Source organism: Odocoileus virginianus, chromosome 19, assembly GCF_023699985.2.
Source record: "Odocoileus virginianus isolate 20LAN1187 ecotype Illinois chromosome 19, Ovbor_1.2, whole genome shotgun sequence".
Lineage (NCBI taxonomy): Eukaryota > Metazoa > Chordata > Mammalia > Artiodactyla > Cervidae > Odocoileus > Odocoileus virginianus.
This window is the reverse complement of record NC_069692.1, coordinates 5,508,339-5,524,490: the sequence shown is the minus strand read 5'-3', so window position 1 is coordinate 5,524,490 and position 16,152 is coordinate 5,508,339. Positions and strand designations below refer to the sequence as shown.

The window sequence follows — 16,152 nt, the reverse complement described above, 5'->3', positions numbered from 1 at the left end:
ATCTGACTTACATGTTGAATCTAAAAAATAATATAAATGAACAAAAGAAAATGAAACCAAACTTATAAAGATATAGAGAACAAACTGGTGGGTGCTAGAGGTTGTGGGACTGGGTAAAATAGGTGAAGTGAATTAAAAGGGACAAATTTACAATCAGAAAACATATGTTGAGATATTATACATCATAAGAAATAACATCAATGATACTGTAATAAAATTGTATGGGAACAGACAGTTACTAGATTTATCATGGTGACCATTTTGTAATATATTTAAATATTGAATTACTAGATTGTATATCTGAAGCTAACATAATGTTGTAGGTCAACTGTATTTCAATTTTTAAATAAATGATTTAAAAAACCCAACAAGGTAAATCAGGGAAGAGTGAGTCTTCTAGTAAAGATCATTTTTCCCTTTATAATATGAAATAAAATCCACTTAAACATGTATTCCTAGAAAAGTTCTTGGATTTTACTTATTCATAATTGATTTGGGTATTAGTAGATGTTATTGAGATGATGTTTCAGCCTGTAGAACAAGTAATATATAGGGATCCAACCTCAGATGAGCCCCCATTAACTAAAATTCAAACCTAAATCTCAGAATTTATTACTAAAAGGTAACAAGGAACCTCTCCCAGAGACAAAGAAATCAGCCCTCCAGAGAGCAATAGAAAATAGCTTCCATCCACTTAGCCAAGAGAGACATTATCAAGTCTTCACCAAACCCATTTTACTTTCTTTCCTCTTGGGCCCCTGAGCAGTTAGGCTGGGGCCATGTGAGTTCCAGCCAATGGAAATTAAGAGGTAGTAACAGCTAATCTAAACTTTCTGCTACAGATCTTCTTAACAAAGGCAAAGCTCAAGGAAATCTAGCCTCTGGACAGAGGCAGACCAAGTTGGATTTGTAGGGGAGTATGGAAAAGGGCGTTAGTATTTAGATAGCTAATTTCATGACATTTTACCTTCCTTCTTCCCATCAACACTGGATTCTTCCCAAAAATTCATTTAAGAGTTGCCATTCCCAGACTTCCCTGGTGGTCCAGTGGTTAAAAATCTGCTTGTCAATGCAGGGGACATGGATTCCCCTGGTCTCATGGCTTCCCCATCCCTGGTCTGGGAAGATCCCACGTGGTGCAGAGCAACTAAGCCCACGCATGCGCCACAACTACCAAGCCAGCTAACCACAACTGTTAAGCCTGCGTGCTCTAGGACCCACGCCTTGCAACAAGAAAAGACGCCACAGTGAGAAGCTCAAGCACTGTAACTAGAGAGTAGCTCCCACTCAATGTAACTAAAGAAAGCCCGCTCACAGCAAGGAAGACCCAGCGCAGCCAAAAATAAATAAGTAAATAAGAAGAGTTGCCATTCTCTTTGCTTTGCTTCTACTTTTCCGGTGAAGAGCAAAGCTGAATACAGTGTTGGTGAAGGGAAAAAAGAACTAACATGGAATCAGAGAAAAGGGACCCTATTTGAAATTGCTGGACCCCTTTGATAGTTCCACCCCTGGAAAAGTAGACCCTTCCACATGCTGAAGTCAGATCACTGGGATCAGCCCGCCCCCAACCACCTTGGGTGGAAGTAAACTGTGTAGAAAGGTAGCAGAGAAGAAGACTCATGCTCACTGTTCTGGGGACCACCTGGCCATCACTGTGACACATGCTGGTGACAATCCCCTTCTGCGCACCAACAAATACGAATAGGCTGAACCAGATTTCACCTCCCTAGGAAGAAAACTCTAAAGCCCTTTAAAAGCACCATTTATATACAATTGCAAATATGTTTATTGTGGATCACTTTTAGCTGTTCATTAAACCAAATTCCCTGGGGCCATTTTATGCCTATGCTTTGGAAATTAGTCCTTGTTACTTTATGTAATTGAAAACAATAAAGCTAAGTGCCTGTTATACTCTTCTGTAATTTGAAACAGGGACGCCCCACCTCCTATCTCCAGGCCCCTTGATGGCCTCAGAGGTAATGAGGGAGATCTGTGCATTATTTTCATGATAGCAAAAAACCTTTCAGAAATGGGAAATTTAACTTAAAGCTGTATGAGCTATCCGTTGTGTCAAGTTTCAGTCTTTTGACTGAGATTACATCAGCTTAGGACAGTAATTTATTGTCCCAGAGAATAATCTATTGATAATTGATTATCTCGTGCTATTTGGAAACCCTGAAGTACAGCCATTTAATGTCTTTGATTAAAATAAATGGGTTAGTCACCAATAAAACTTTCATAGAGAACAAATTTTAAGAAATAAGCTCTATGTGGAAAAAATTATCAATTTAAGAATCTGTCCACCAAATGGAAATATTATAATAACCCAAATGTCCATGAATAAATTAAATATGATATAACTCTACAATGGAATACTATTCAGCCATAAAAAGAATGAAATACTGATATGTACTACAACATGAATGAACCTCAAAGAACCATTATGCTTAGTGAAAGAAGCCAGTCACAAAAGACCATGTATTATATGATTCCATTTATCTTGAAATGTGCGTTAGATGCAAATCTTTCAATACAGAAAGTAGATTCATGGTTACCTGGAGCTGGGACGGAGGAGAATGAGAAGTGTCTGTTATTAGGTATGAGATTTCTTTTTGAAGTGAAGAAAGATTTTGCTGATGGTTGCACAAGTTTGTATAGGCTATATTAAATCATTTAATAATACACTTAAATGGGTGAATTTTATGGTGTATAAATTGTATCTCACAGAAGCTATTAACATTTGTCAGAATCATAAATTAAACTCCATAACTTTCCATTTGACTTTACACCAGATTTGTCTGAATTAATGGAATCTTACAGCCTGAGAGGAAAGTTGGGTTCTTGAGAAAGAATGACAAAAGCAAATAATAACTGTATGTCTTGCCTTGGGGGGAAAATGCTGGAACCCCTAGCCCTGTCTCCCCACACTCACAGAATCCTCTCCTGCACCCTGTTTCTTACTCTTGTCAAGAGGCTGTGAGACAAGCCTGTGGTTAAGGAACTGTTTGTCCTAGTGCTCCACCCCCATAAAGGACCCAGGGCTTCATAAATCTCTTCCACGCAGAGAATAAGGCCCAGGGCCCTTCAACCACACTGAGGCCAATCCTCCTCCTCGAAAATTTCTGTTTTTCTCCCTGAAGCCAGTTTTATCTGGCACTAGATCAGCATCTGTGAAACTTTTTTGTTTTCACCCTTTGAGGCATGTAACAAATTTCTACCAAAGTCATCAAGGCACACAACAATACTCTCCTAATGATGTCATAAGTCGATTGTGAAAATTTCAGAAAATATATGAAACTATAAAGAGAAAAAAATACAGCCATTACCTAATAATACCTTTGAAAAAACATTTTAGCATGTTTCTCTCTAAAATTATATATATCATTTTCTTTACCTAGAGGAGAGCACACTGTAAATTCATTTTTGTGGATTATAGGAATCATATAACTCATCACCTTGTAGGCAGTAACTGCTGAAAAGCCTAGCATCAAAAGTACAAAGCCTTAAAACATTTGTGCTGTGGACAAAACTCACTCCCAGCTTAATTTTATGCTTTTCTATTCAGATTTCTTCTGTCCTACTTTCCATCTTCTCATTTCTATATTTAATCTTGTTTTATTATATGTATTTCTATAAAACATTCTAAATGCTTTCCAAAATAAATAGTTTTTCCATCATAACTATTTCAAGTGTACTTTTTCAGTTGTGTTAAATATATTCACATTGTAATCTTGCAAAACTGAAACTCTAGACCCATTGAATAATGCCCATTCCCTCTCTCTCTGTCCTCTGGTGATCACCATTCTACTTTGTGTCTATGAATTCGATTATCCTAGATACCTTATACATTTCTCTGGTGGTTCAGCAGCTAAAAATCTGCCTGCAATGCAGGAGACCAGGGTTTGATCCCTGGGTCGGGAAGATTCTCTGGAAGAGGGCGTGGCAACCCACTCCAGTATTCTTGGCTGGGTAATCCCCTGGACAGAAGAGCCTGGAAGGCTACAGTCCATAGGATCACAAAGAGTGGGACACAACTTAGCACACACGCATGCAGATATCTCTTATAAATGGAATGATACTCTACTTGTCTTTTTTGTGACTGATGCTATTGCAAATAGAATTGATTTCTTAATTTCTTTTCAGGTTGTTCATTGTTCAGGTGTAGAAATGCAACTGATTTTTGTGTCGATTTTTATAGCCAAAAACTTTTCTGAATTTGTTCATTGGTTCTAGCTTGTTTTGTGTGTGGATTCTTTAGGGTTTTCTACACAAAAGATCATGTCATTTGCAAACAGAAGTAGTTTTATTTCTTCTTTTCTGATTTAGATGCAATAAACAACTTTTAAAATAATAATTGTTTTCCTGTTCTAGATATAATTTATCTATCATACTGTATTTGTTTTAGATGTACAATGTAATGATTTGAAACATGTACATACTGTGAAATAATTGCCACAACACAAATTTGGTTAACATCCATCACCTCTCATAAATATACATTTTTTCTTGTAATGATAACTTTTAAGATCAACTGTCTTAACAGTTTTCAAGAATACAATACAGTATTGTTAACTATAGTCACCATACTGTAGATTACATCCCTAGAACTTATTTAAATAACTAAAAGATTATTCCTTGTAACCACTTTCACACATCTTCCCAACTCCCACCTCATGCTTCTGGCAGTCACCTATTTGTTCTCTATATCTAGTAGGTTGATACAAAATTAATTGCAGTTTTATATCATGAATTTTAAATCATTATATCTAAGCTCAAACATATCTTTATTAATCAAAATAGGAAACATTACAATCAACACAGTTTTGCCAACAAGAAATAAGTTTGCTTATTCCTGTAGCATAAAAATCTGTTCTTTGGGAATCAATGAAATCTTGGAGAGCATTTTCTGTCTCCTGGTGGGTGTGGAAGTGTTCTCACTGCAAAAAGTTGTTGAAATTCTTGAAGAAGTGGTAAACGGTTGGCAAGAGGTCAGGTGAATATGGCGGATGAGGCAAAACTTCGTAGTCTAATTCATTCAACTTTTAAAAAAATTATATTTATTTATTTTTAATTGATTGATGATTGCTTTACAATATTTGTTTTATTTCTGCCATACATCAACATGAATAACCATGTGTGTGTTACCTGCTCAGTCGTGTCCCACTCTTTGTGACCCTGTGGACTGTAGCCCGCCAGGTTCCTCTGTCCATGGAATTCTCTAGGCAAGAACACTGGAGTAGGTTGCCATTCCCTTCTCCAAAGGATCTTCCCAACCCAGGGATTGAACCCAGGTCTTCCACATTGCAGGCAGCTTTTTTACCATTTGAGCCATCAGGGAAGTGCCATAGGTGTACGTATGTCCCCACCCACTTGAACCCCCCTCCCACCTCCCACTCTTTCCCAGAGGTTACAGAGCCCCAGTTTCAGTTCCCTGAATCATACAACAAATTTCCATTGGCTATTTGTTTTTACATATGGTAGTGTATATGCTTCCATGCTACTGTCTTCATTCAACTTTTGAAGAGTTGGTTGTGTGACATGTGGTTACACTGTCATGAAGAATTGGGCCCTTTCTGTTGACCATAGCCAGCTGTACATCGTGCAATTTTTGGTGCATCACATTGATTTGTTGAGCATACTTTTCAGAGGTAATGGCTTCACCAGGATTCAGAAAGCAGTTGTGGATCAGACGGGCAGCAGACCACCAGACAGTGACTGTGACCTTTTTGGGGGGCAAGTTTGGCTTTGGGAAGTGCTTTGGAGCTTCTTCTTGGTCCAACCACTGAGCTGGTTGTCCTCGGTTATCGTAGAAAAATCCACTTTTCATTGCTCGTCACAGTCCAATCAAGAAATTGGTCATTGTTGTTGCCAGAATAAGAGAAGATGACACTTTAAAATGATTTTTTTTTTAATTTGCAGTTGCTCAGGGGGCACCCACTTACCAAGCTTTTTCACCTTTCCAATATGCTTCAAATGCTGAGTGACCATAGAATGGTCGATGTTGTTTCTCAGCAATTTCCCACGTAGTTTGTAAGAGGATCAGCTTTGAAGATTGCTCTTAATTTGCCGTTGTCAACTTCTGATGGCAGGTCACTAACACTTCTCATCTTCAAGGCGCTCCTCTCCTTTGCAAAACTTCTTGAACCACCACTGCACTGTACATTCATTAGCAGTTCCTTGGCCAAATGCGTTGTCAATGTTGCATGTTGTCTCTGCTGCTTTATGACCCATTTTGATCTCAAGTAAGAAAATTGCTCAAATTTGCTTTTTGTCTGCCATCATTTTCATAGTCTAAAATAAATATTAATGTAAAATAAGCAAGTAATAAGTCATTAGCAAAAAACATGAAGTGATAAATGTGCATTAAAATGATGTATAACATAACATCTATTGAGAACATATTCCAATATCAAATGACAAATTTCAACAGTGCAAAAACCACAATTACATTTTCACTAACATGAGTTTTTTTTTAGATTCCACATATAAGTGAGATCATACAGTATTCTTCTTTGTCTATCTAATTTATTTCACTTACATAATACTGTCTAGATCCATCAATGTTGTTGAAAATTACACAATTTCCCTCTTTTATAACTGTATAATGTTCCATTATTTGTATATATCACATTTTATTTATCCATTTATCCATCGATGGACACTTATTTTGTTTCTGTATCTTGGCTATTGTAAATAATACTGCAATGAACTTGCAAATGCAGATATTTTTTCAAGATAGTGATTTCTTTTCCTTCAGATGTATAGCTAGAAGTGGAATTGCTGATCACATGGTGGTTCTGTTTTTAAGTTTAGGGGGAAAATTCACGCTGTTTTCCACAGTTGCTATACCAATTTGCCTTTTCACAAGCAGTGCACAATGTTACCTTTCCTCCACATCCTCGCCAGCACTTGCTATCTTTTATCTTTTTGATAAAGCCTTTCTAACAGGTGTGAGATGCTGTCCCATTGTGGTTTTGATTTACATTTCCCCAAAGATTGTTGCTTTCTCCTTTTCACATACCTGTTGGTCATTTTGTATGCCTTCTTTGGGAAAATGTCTATTCAGTTCTTCTGCCCAGCAAATATTAGAAATATTTTGTAACCATTTGTAATTACCACATATGAGTTCATCATCCAGAACTGCCATAACTGACATGGACATTTCTCATTCCTCTGTTGTTGGATGTTTAGATGGTTTTAAATTTGTATTATAAAGAACAATATTCCAATGCATATTTTTATGTATAGTTCTTCGGTCATACTTAATATTATTTCCTATGAAAGAGTTTAGAAGTGGCACCACTGAGTTAAAGATTATGAATATTAAGTCTTTTGACACATCTTTTCTCATTTCTAAAAAATTATAACTCAAAAAATATTTTTTGTCTTCTAGAATTTCATCATTTTTATTGAAGTATAGTTAATTTACAATGTTATGCTGTAAGTTAAAAAATATTACTCAAATAACATTTGAGACATTATATCTCTATCTTCTGAAAATTTACATTACATATGATGTTTTAAAATGGTATGAAATATATCATATATGTGACTTAAAATATATTAATACATGAATTACATTTTTTGATAATATTGAGCTCTTTTTAAGTTTATTTTTAATTGGAGGATAATTGCTTTACAATATTGTTAGTTTCTACCACATACCAACATGAATCAGCCATAGGTATACATATGTCCCCCCTCTCTCGAACCTCCTTCCCACCTCCCACCACATCCCACCCCTCTAGGTTGCACAGAGCACTGAATTTGAGCTTATTTCATCTGATGATGGACAGCTAGGGAACTTCCATGCCCTAACTATTATAAGCAGTGTTATAATGAACATAGGGATTCATGTATCTTTTTCAATTTTGGTTTCCTTGGGGTATATGCCCAGTAATGGGATTGTTGGATCATATAGTAGTTTTATTCCTAGTTTTTCAAGGAATCCCCACACTGTTCCATGCAGACTATATCAATTTACACTCCCACCAACTGTGCAAGAGTGTTCCCTTTTCTCCACAACCTCTCCAGCACTTACTGTTTGTAGAATTTTTGATGATGGCCACTCTGAACAATGAGAGATGATATTTCATTGTATTTTTAAATTGTATTTCTCTAAGAATGGGTAATGTTGAGCATCTTTTCATGTGTGTATTAGCCATTCATATGTCTTCTTTGAATAAATGTCTGTTTAGGTCTTCTGCCTACTTTTTGGTTGGATTGTTTGTTTTTCTGATATTGAGCTGCATGATCTGCTTGTGTATTTTGGAGATTAATATTTTGTCAGTTGTTTTATTTGCTATTATTTTCTCCCACTCTGAGGGCTATCTTTTAACCTTATTTATAGTTTTCTTTTCTGTGTAGAAGCTTTTAAGTTTATTTAGGTCTCATTTGCTTAGTTTTGTTTTTATTTCCATTATTCTAGGAGGTGGGTCCAAGAGGATCTTGCTGTGGTTTATGTCAAGGAGTGTGCTGCCTATGTTTTCCTCTAGGAGCTTTATTGTTTCCTGCATTGCATTTAAGTCTTTAATCCATTTTGAATTTATTTTTGTGTTAGAAGATGTTCCAATTTCATTCCTTCACATGTAGCTGTCCGGTTTTCCCAGGACCACTTATTGAAGAGGCTGTCGTTTCTCCGTTGTAAATTCTTCCCTCCTTTGTCAAAGATAAGGTGCCCATAAGTGCATGGGTTTATCTCTTGGCTTTATATCTTGCTCCATTGCTCTATATTTCTATTTTTGTGCCACTACCATACTGTCTTGATGACTTGTAGCTTTCTAGTATAGTCTGAAGTCAGGAAGGTTAATTCCTCCAGCTCCATTTTTCTTTCTCAAGATTGCTTTGGCTGTTCAGGGTCTTTTGAATTTCTATGCAAATTGTGAACTGTTTTGCTCTAGTGCTGTGAAAAATACCATTGGTAGTTTGATTGGGATTGCATTGAATCTGTAGATTGCTTTGGGTAGTATAGTAATTTTCACAATATTGATTCTTCCCATCCAAGAACATGGTATATCTCTCCTTCTGTTTGTGTGGCCTTTGACTTCTTTCATCAGTGTCTTATAGTTTTATGCATACAGGTTTTTTGCCTCTTTAGGTAGGTTTATACCTATGTATTTTATTCTTTTTGTTGCAATGGTGAATGAGACTTAATTTTTAATCACCTTAATTTTTATTTCTGATTTTTCATTGTTGCTGTATAGGAATGCAAGTGATTTCTGCATATTATTTTTATATCCTATGACTTTACTATATTCATTGATTCAGTTCAGTTCAGTTACTCACTGTGTATAGTATCATGTCATCTGCAAACAGTGAGAGTTTTACTTCTTTTCCAATCTGGATTCCCTTTATTTCTTTTTCTTCTTTGATTGTTGTGGCTAGGACTTCCAAAACTATGTTGAATAATAGTGCTGAGAGTGGGCACTCTTGTCTTATTCCTGATCTTAGACAAAATGCTTTCAGTTTTTCATCACTGAGAATGTTTGCTATGGGTTTGTCATATAAATCCTTTATTATGTTGAGGTATGATCCTTCCTCAGGATTGATTGAGATTATCATATGGTTTTTATCTTTCAGTTTGTTAGTATGGTGTATCACATTGATTGATTTATGTATATTGAAGAATCCTTGTATCCCTGAGATAAAGCCCACTTGATCACAATGTATGATGCTTTTAATGTGATGTTGGATTCTGTTTTCTAGAATTTTGTTGAGTATTTTTGCATCTATGTTCATCAGTGATGTTGGTCTATAATTTTCTTTCTTTCTTTCTTTCTGTTTTTTTTTTTTTTGTGGCATCTTTGTCTGGTTTTGGTTTCAGGGTAATAGTGCCCTCATAGAATGTGTTCAGAAGTCTTTCTTCCTCTGCAATTTTATGAAAGAGTTTGAGCAGTATAGGTGTTAACTCTTCTCTAAACTTTTGGTAAAATTCACCTGTGGAGCCATCTAGCCCTGGGCTTTTGTTTGTTTAATGTTGAGCTCTTTTGCTGACTTTTACATTCCTTTCCAAATCCAGCCCCTCCTTGTTGGGGTACCAGACAGCAAGTACTGCAGGTTGGGTTCTGAGGGGTCAGGTTGGGGTGGAGTAGCTTCCTCTACTTGTACCAGGTAGGAAGCAACCATGGAGCTGGTTTTAAACAAAGGTCTAGGAGGCAAAGAGCAAGGCAGAGTGTGATTTTTCTGAGGAAACGCAAAACTAGCCTGAATGGTCCGAGTTTGGGCTTAAAATGCAGAGATATGCTTTCAATAAGGCTGATGTAGCAGCTGGGGGGCAACTGGAGAGGGGGGATATTAGGAGTTGTCACAATGATTGGGAGCATAGTGCTGGCATTTAGCGGGTAAGGGCAAGAAAGACTAGAGGTATCACATGGCTTGAGACTATTCTCTTAAAGTAATTTTTCAGACCCTAATGTCAGTAACTCTCCCAGTGACACACACTGGGCCAGTTTTGTGTTGATATATCTAAATTCCAAGGGCCACTCTGTATTCTGCTCCTTTTGCCATTAAGGACCATAAAATCATAAAGTAGCTCTTTACTGTACAGCAGAAATGAACACATTGTAAATCAACTATATTCCAATAGATTTTTTTAAATGTACATTTCAATGATGATGGGTTGAGAATAAAAGGAGAAAATTTATATTTATTAAAGACCTATTATGTACTACATAACTTTATTCATTTCCTATGGTTGCTGTGACAGATTACCCTAAACAAGGTGGCTTAGAATACCAGACCTCTCTCACAGTTATGAAGGTCAGACCTCTGAAATCAGGGTGCCGGCTTTTGGAGGGGCTGTATTCCTACTACAAGCCTGCTCCTCCAGCGTCTGGTAGCTGCCAGCTTCCCCTGACTGGGCTCCTTTCTTCCAGTCTCTGACCCCAGTGGCTTCCTCCTCTTCTTTCATCTCATTCTTTTATAAGGACACTCGTCACTGGATTTTGGATCCACCTGTCCAAGCCTGAATGACCTTCTCATCTCAAAGTCCTCAGCTAAATGTCAAAGGCCCTTTTCCCAAACATTTACAGACTATGAGAATTAGAACATGGCTATCTTTGGGGCTTCCCAGGTAGCTCAGTGGTAAAGAATCCACCTGTCAATGAGATAGACAAAGGAGCCATGGTTCTGTCCCCGGGTCGGGAAGATTCCCTGGAGGAAGAAATGGCCACCTACTCCAGTATTCTTGCCTGGAAAATTCCATGGGCAGAGGAGCCTGGAGGGCTGCAGGTCAGGAAGTTGCAAAGAGCTGGACACGACTGAGCTACTGAGCATGCATGCATGGACACACATGTGGATATCTTTGCGGAGTGGTGAGCCATCTTTCAGCCCACTACATTTTATTCCAGAATTGCGTTAAATTTTCCAGCCATCTTGTGACAGAGACATCATTAGCTCTTGTTGATAAATGAGAAAGTTGAAATTTAGAAAGAATAAATACTTGGCCCAGGTGTCCTGATGCCTTCCAGAGCTGAGATTCACCCTGAAGCTCCTGCCACCTGGATGCACTGTTGGTAGGCTCCGCCTGGTGCCTGGTCAGTTACAGGGTGCTGTCCTTACTAACGCAAAAGTAGCTGCAGTGTTCACAGGTGACCTTGTACACTCCACTGATCTTGGCCTAAAAGAAGTAAAAGTTCTCTACTAAAAGAGCATTCCACTTACTAGAAGAATAAAATGCAGTCGAGCAATTAAATGTATTCTATCACAGTTTCAAATAGGTATCCAACTAACCTAAATTTAGACGTTCATGCATGTTCCAAAAGTGCCTTTTTCCATTTTCTTATCCCCTGAAAAGAAAAAGACACATTTCTTCAACCCAGTTTAATTTATTCTTTCAACATTTGTTGAGTACCTACTATAATTTATGGTCTAACCTCCCATGAAATCCTTCTTCCCCTATTATGGACATTTTAATTTTAGTGTAAGAATACATTTGAACTCACACAAAAAAAGGTATAAAGATATTCTGGCAGTTTCTACATCCTGAATTATTTTTTAATCTACTTTATGGAGTATTAACTTTTTGTTTTATTCTTTTCCTTTGCTTAAATTTAGGATGTTTTAAATAGCATTAAGATTTTACATAACTGCAACTGGTTAGTTCTAAAAATTGTTTTTCTTTAAATAAAGCTTGTTTTTACAATTTAGATTTAGGAGAGGTTTGTAACGGGTTCAGGGTTCACATTCAAATCAGGTTCATCAAAGCAATTATAAAATAAAGAGAATATCATGATGTTTTCAACGATAGCTTGTCCTTCTGTCAAGGATGAGTTTTTCAACAGATATACATTCTAGTGCCTCAGGATTGAAACAGCTTATGTATTAAAAAAATTGGTAATTTAGAATCATAGCACCTTTTAGGGAAGGGATGGATTTCCTGAAAAGCTTGTGTGTTTAAGGAAATAACATTTAATGAACTCACACACACAAATAACATCTGTTATCACTGATTAGGGAAATTTAGTGGAACTGCAAAAATTGAAATGACATTAATTTGGCCACACTGGAGAGGATCTGCAGAAGAGACCCGTGTTTAGATGCTTTAAAATGTAAATAGTGCCCATCAGGGAACATAGCCTCACTTCACATAATGGGTTTTCAGATAAACAAGTAGGGGGAGTTTGCACTAATTCTATAGGGGCATAATTAAAAATAATTAGAAAACAAACCCCACATATTTTATAAAATGACTTCAAGAAAACAGAGTTTGCATTTTCAGAGGGTGGTAAGCACGTAGCACAGGCTTGGGGTCTGAGGTCCCCAGTGACACAAGCTTCCTTCCTTGTGCAAGCCTGCCAATACACTTTTCAAAAAAGAAAAGAAGAAAACATTTACAAAGGACAGTCTCCAGGGGCAAGAAGTTATGCCTTTAATAATTCAGACCTTGGCAACCATCAATAAGTATGCTAGTGAAAGGTAACAAAGAGTATAATATACATATCACAAATCCAGGAAAATACTACTGTAGATAGACAGATGGATGGACAAATAGAAACTCATGATGATATAAAAGGTAGGTAGAATGACCATCGCTCTAGGTTTTGCTATAATGACAAATAACAGCCAAATCTCAGTGCAACTGCAAATATTTATTTCTTGTTCACATTACATGAGGGCTGTAGGTCAAGTGGACTTGTGCTGAGTTTGGCTGCACCCTATGTGTCTTATTCTGGGACCCAAGTAGAAAAAGCAGCTGCTCTCTGGGGCTTGCAATACTCATAGTGGAAGGCAGAAGTTGAGAGGCAGAACCAAACCACACTAGGGTGTCATAATTTTCTGCTAAAACATAGTGCGTTTCTCCTTTGCTCACCTTCTGTTGACCAAAGCAAGTCCAAAGTCAGCAGGATGAGAAAGTTTGTTGCCTTACAAGGAAGTGTGGCTAAAGTGGAGAAGAATGAAAAGTTGTGAACAAATAAATATTTATCACACCTAACATGTAGAAAACAGTACAGTAATACAACCAATACATTTATTTTAAAGAAAACATTATGATTATTAAACACTTAGGGAATTCCAACAGAAAACTCCAGTCAGCGGTAGACTCAAGTTTTATGGGGCTTAAATACATGCAATTTTGTGATCCTCTTTAGAAAATGTGATGAAATACTCCTATTTCAAAACGAGAGACCCTGAATTTTTTATTATCTTCATGATAAATTCAATTTTGCCTTCAGAATATATATTGGAAAAACTCTGATTCTATTCATCAATAAAATTGTAGCAAAATACATATTGCTGTTTTTCAATTGCTCAGTCATGTCCAACATTTTGTGACCCCATGGACTACATCACAACAGGCTTCCCTGTCCTTCACTGTCTCCTGGGGTTTGCTAAAACTTGCATCATCTACTTTAAAACTTTTATTGGCACAAATTCTTTAAAAATAAAATGCTCTAGTTTTTAATAGGCAAATGGTCATTTATTAATTTGGATTTAATATAATAAAATAATCTCTGCCTTCCCGAGGCCATAGTGGTCACAGACTTAAAGGAAGGTAAGAATTCCCTAGAGGTCTTCATCTGAAGAAAACGATTTTTGTTCATTCAAGGAATCCAATTGGTTGTCATCGTTAAATATATTATGACCCATGATAACCCCAGAAGACAGCTAATGTGAAGACCCAAGATTTTTACTAAAATTAACTGATGTCTTTTTTCAGCCTATACAAAAAGTAATTTATTTCTTATAAATTTTCTGCACTCCTCAATATTGTTGAGAATAATGAAGGAATGGTATGATTTTCAAGCCAGGTAAGTTAAAACTAAACAATAAGAAGAGAATAAGGCTGACATATGTTGAAGTGTATGGTGGTAATCCCAGATCCATCAATAGGTTAAGACCTAAGGATAATGTGAAAGATGGAGGCTAGAAAGAACACCTCCCAAGTCTTCATCACTCTACTCTTCACTGGGGGTGGTAGGCAATGTCTCAAAATATTCAGAACCTGTGAATATGTTAGGGACCTTGCAAATATGGTTCGGATTACAGACCTGAAATAGAGGAAAGTATCCTGGAATATCCAGATGGTTGGATGGCATCACCAACTTGATGGACATGAGTTTGACTAAGCTCTGGGAGTTGGTGATGGACAGGGAAGCCTGGCGCCCTGTGGCCCATGAGGTTGCTAAGAATCGGACACGACTGAGTGACTGAACTGATCTGATCGAGATGGCGTGCTTAGTCGCTCAGTCGTGTCTGACTCTGTGATTCCGTGGACTATATAGTCTATCAGGCCCCTCCGTCCATGAAACTCTCCAGGCAAGAATACTGGAGTGGGTAGCCATTCCCTTCTCCAGGGGATCTTCCTGACTCAGGGATCAAAACCAGGTCTCCTGCAATGCAGGTGGATTCTTTACCCGCTAAGCCATCAGGGAAGCCCAGGGAATATCCAGACGGGCCTCATCTAATGACAGGACACCTTCAAAGCAGAACCTCTTTTCCAGCTGTGCTAGGAGAAAGAGATGTGATGACCATAGTGTCAGTGAGACTTGGAGAGAGACTCAACCTGTGGAGCTGACCTCTAAAAGCAAACACAGCCTTGCTGACACGTTGATTTTAGTCCAGTGAGATTCTTACCAGACTTTTGACCTACAGTGTCCAGTAAGTGTGTCTCTTTAAGCCACAAATTTTGTTGCAATTTGTTATTGTAGCCGTAAAAAACAAAAACACTTGGTGAAGCAGGGAAGCGACACATGCAGATGGTGCCCTCCGTTTCCTGGTGTGAATGCTCCAGGGAGCTCAAATCCGCCAAATCTTAGCTTCCATTTCTGGGCTCTCCCAGGTACATATGTCACCACTCTGCCATGGACCACCACTCAGGCGTGTTTTCCAACCCAGAAATCTCTTCTAGTTTATCTCCGCCATTTTCCTCAGTTTGTGTTTGTGAAGTGACATTTCAGATCCTCTTAGTCTGATTATTCTTGTGAGATAAAGTGGGAAAATACACTTTGGCAACCCCGTGGGTCACATTCTTCAGTGTGATCAAGCTGTTTGTAGTGGATCAGGGCAATGTTTGGGAAGTACATTCATTTTCCACTGGTACAGTGTTTGACAATTTGGATTGCTCATGCTGCTGAAACAGAGAGCAGAGAATGTTAAGTGCTTCTGTGGTCCAGGAAATATTTGAACTGTTTGATGGCATTCTGATTAAATCCGCTGAAACCTTGTGGCAACGCATGTCTGTAATTTTTTTTTGTTGTTTTCTGCTGGACATACTGCTGTGCAAAGCAACTTATCTGTCTCACTCCAAAGGGGATACACAGGAAGAAACCTTAGAGGAAACTTTAATTAAAAACAAAGACAACAGTGAGTCATTTGGGAGAATTAGGAAAAAATACAGAATAGATGCAAAGGTAAAGAATAGGCTGATTCTGAAGCAGTGTTTAAAATAGTTTGAATGAAAATGGTCATTGACTGGAGGTAAAAAAACAAGTCACACATAAGCTGTAATGAATGGTTTACTTTGCACATAAAATAGGCTGAAAAAAGGATTTGAGCAGCAGTGAAGGTGTGTTAAATAAATGGGCTAACTCTACTGAGAAACAACTGAAATCCTCCTGGAGATAGACACTGAAATAATAAAGCCATTTGCCAAATAATGAACCAGAATGATGAGCTCTGTAGTCATTGGCATTATACAGTTACTATATAATA

The 16,152-nt window shown here is 37.5% G+C and overlaps 1 long non-coding RNA gene across 3 annotated transcripts in view; it reads right to left on the bottom strand.

Moving 5' to 3' along the window:
• Positions 1-5,408: 5,408 nt before the first annotated feature.
• The window catches only part of LOC139029680 (uncharacterized), a 100,552-nt gene continuing 89,808 nt past the window's right edge, over positions 5,409-16,152 (bottom strand). For all 3 annotated transcript variants that reach the window (XR_011481870.1, XR_011481871.1, XR_011481869.1), the window contains 3 exons: positions 13,310-13,378; positions 11,731-11,786; positions 5,409-6,291 (listed from right to left, as the gene is read on the bottom strand). This is a non-coding gene — a long non-coding RNA (uncharacterized lncRNA). The remainder of the gene's footprint in view (positions 6,292-11,730; positions 11,787-13,309; positions 13,379-16,152) is intronic.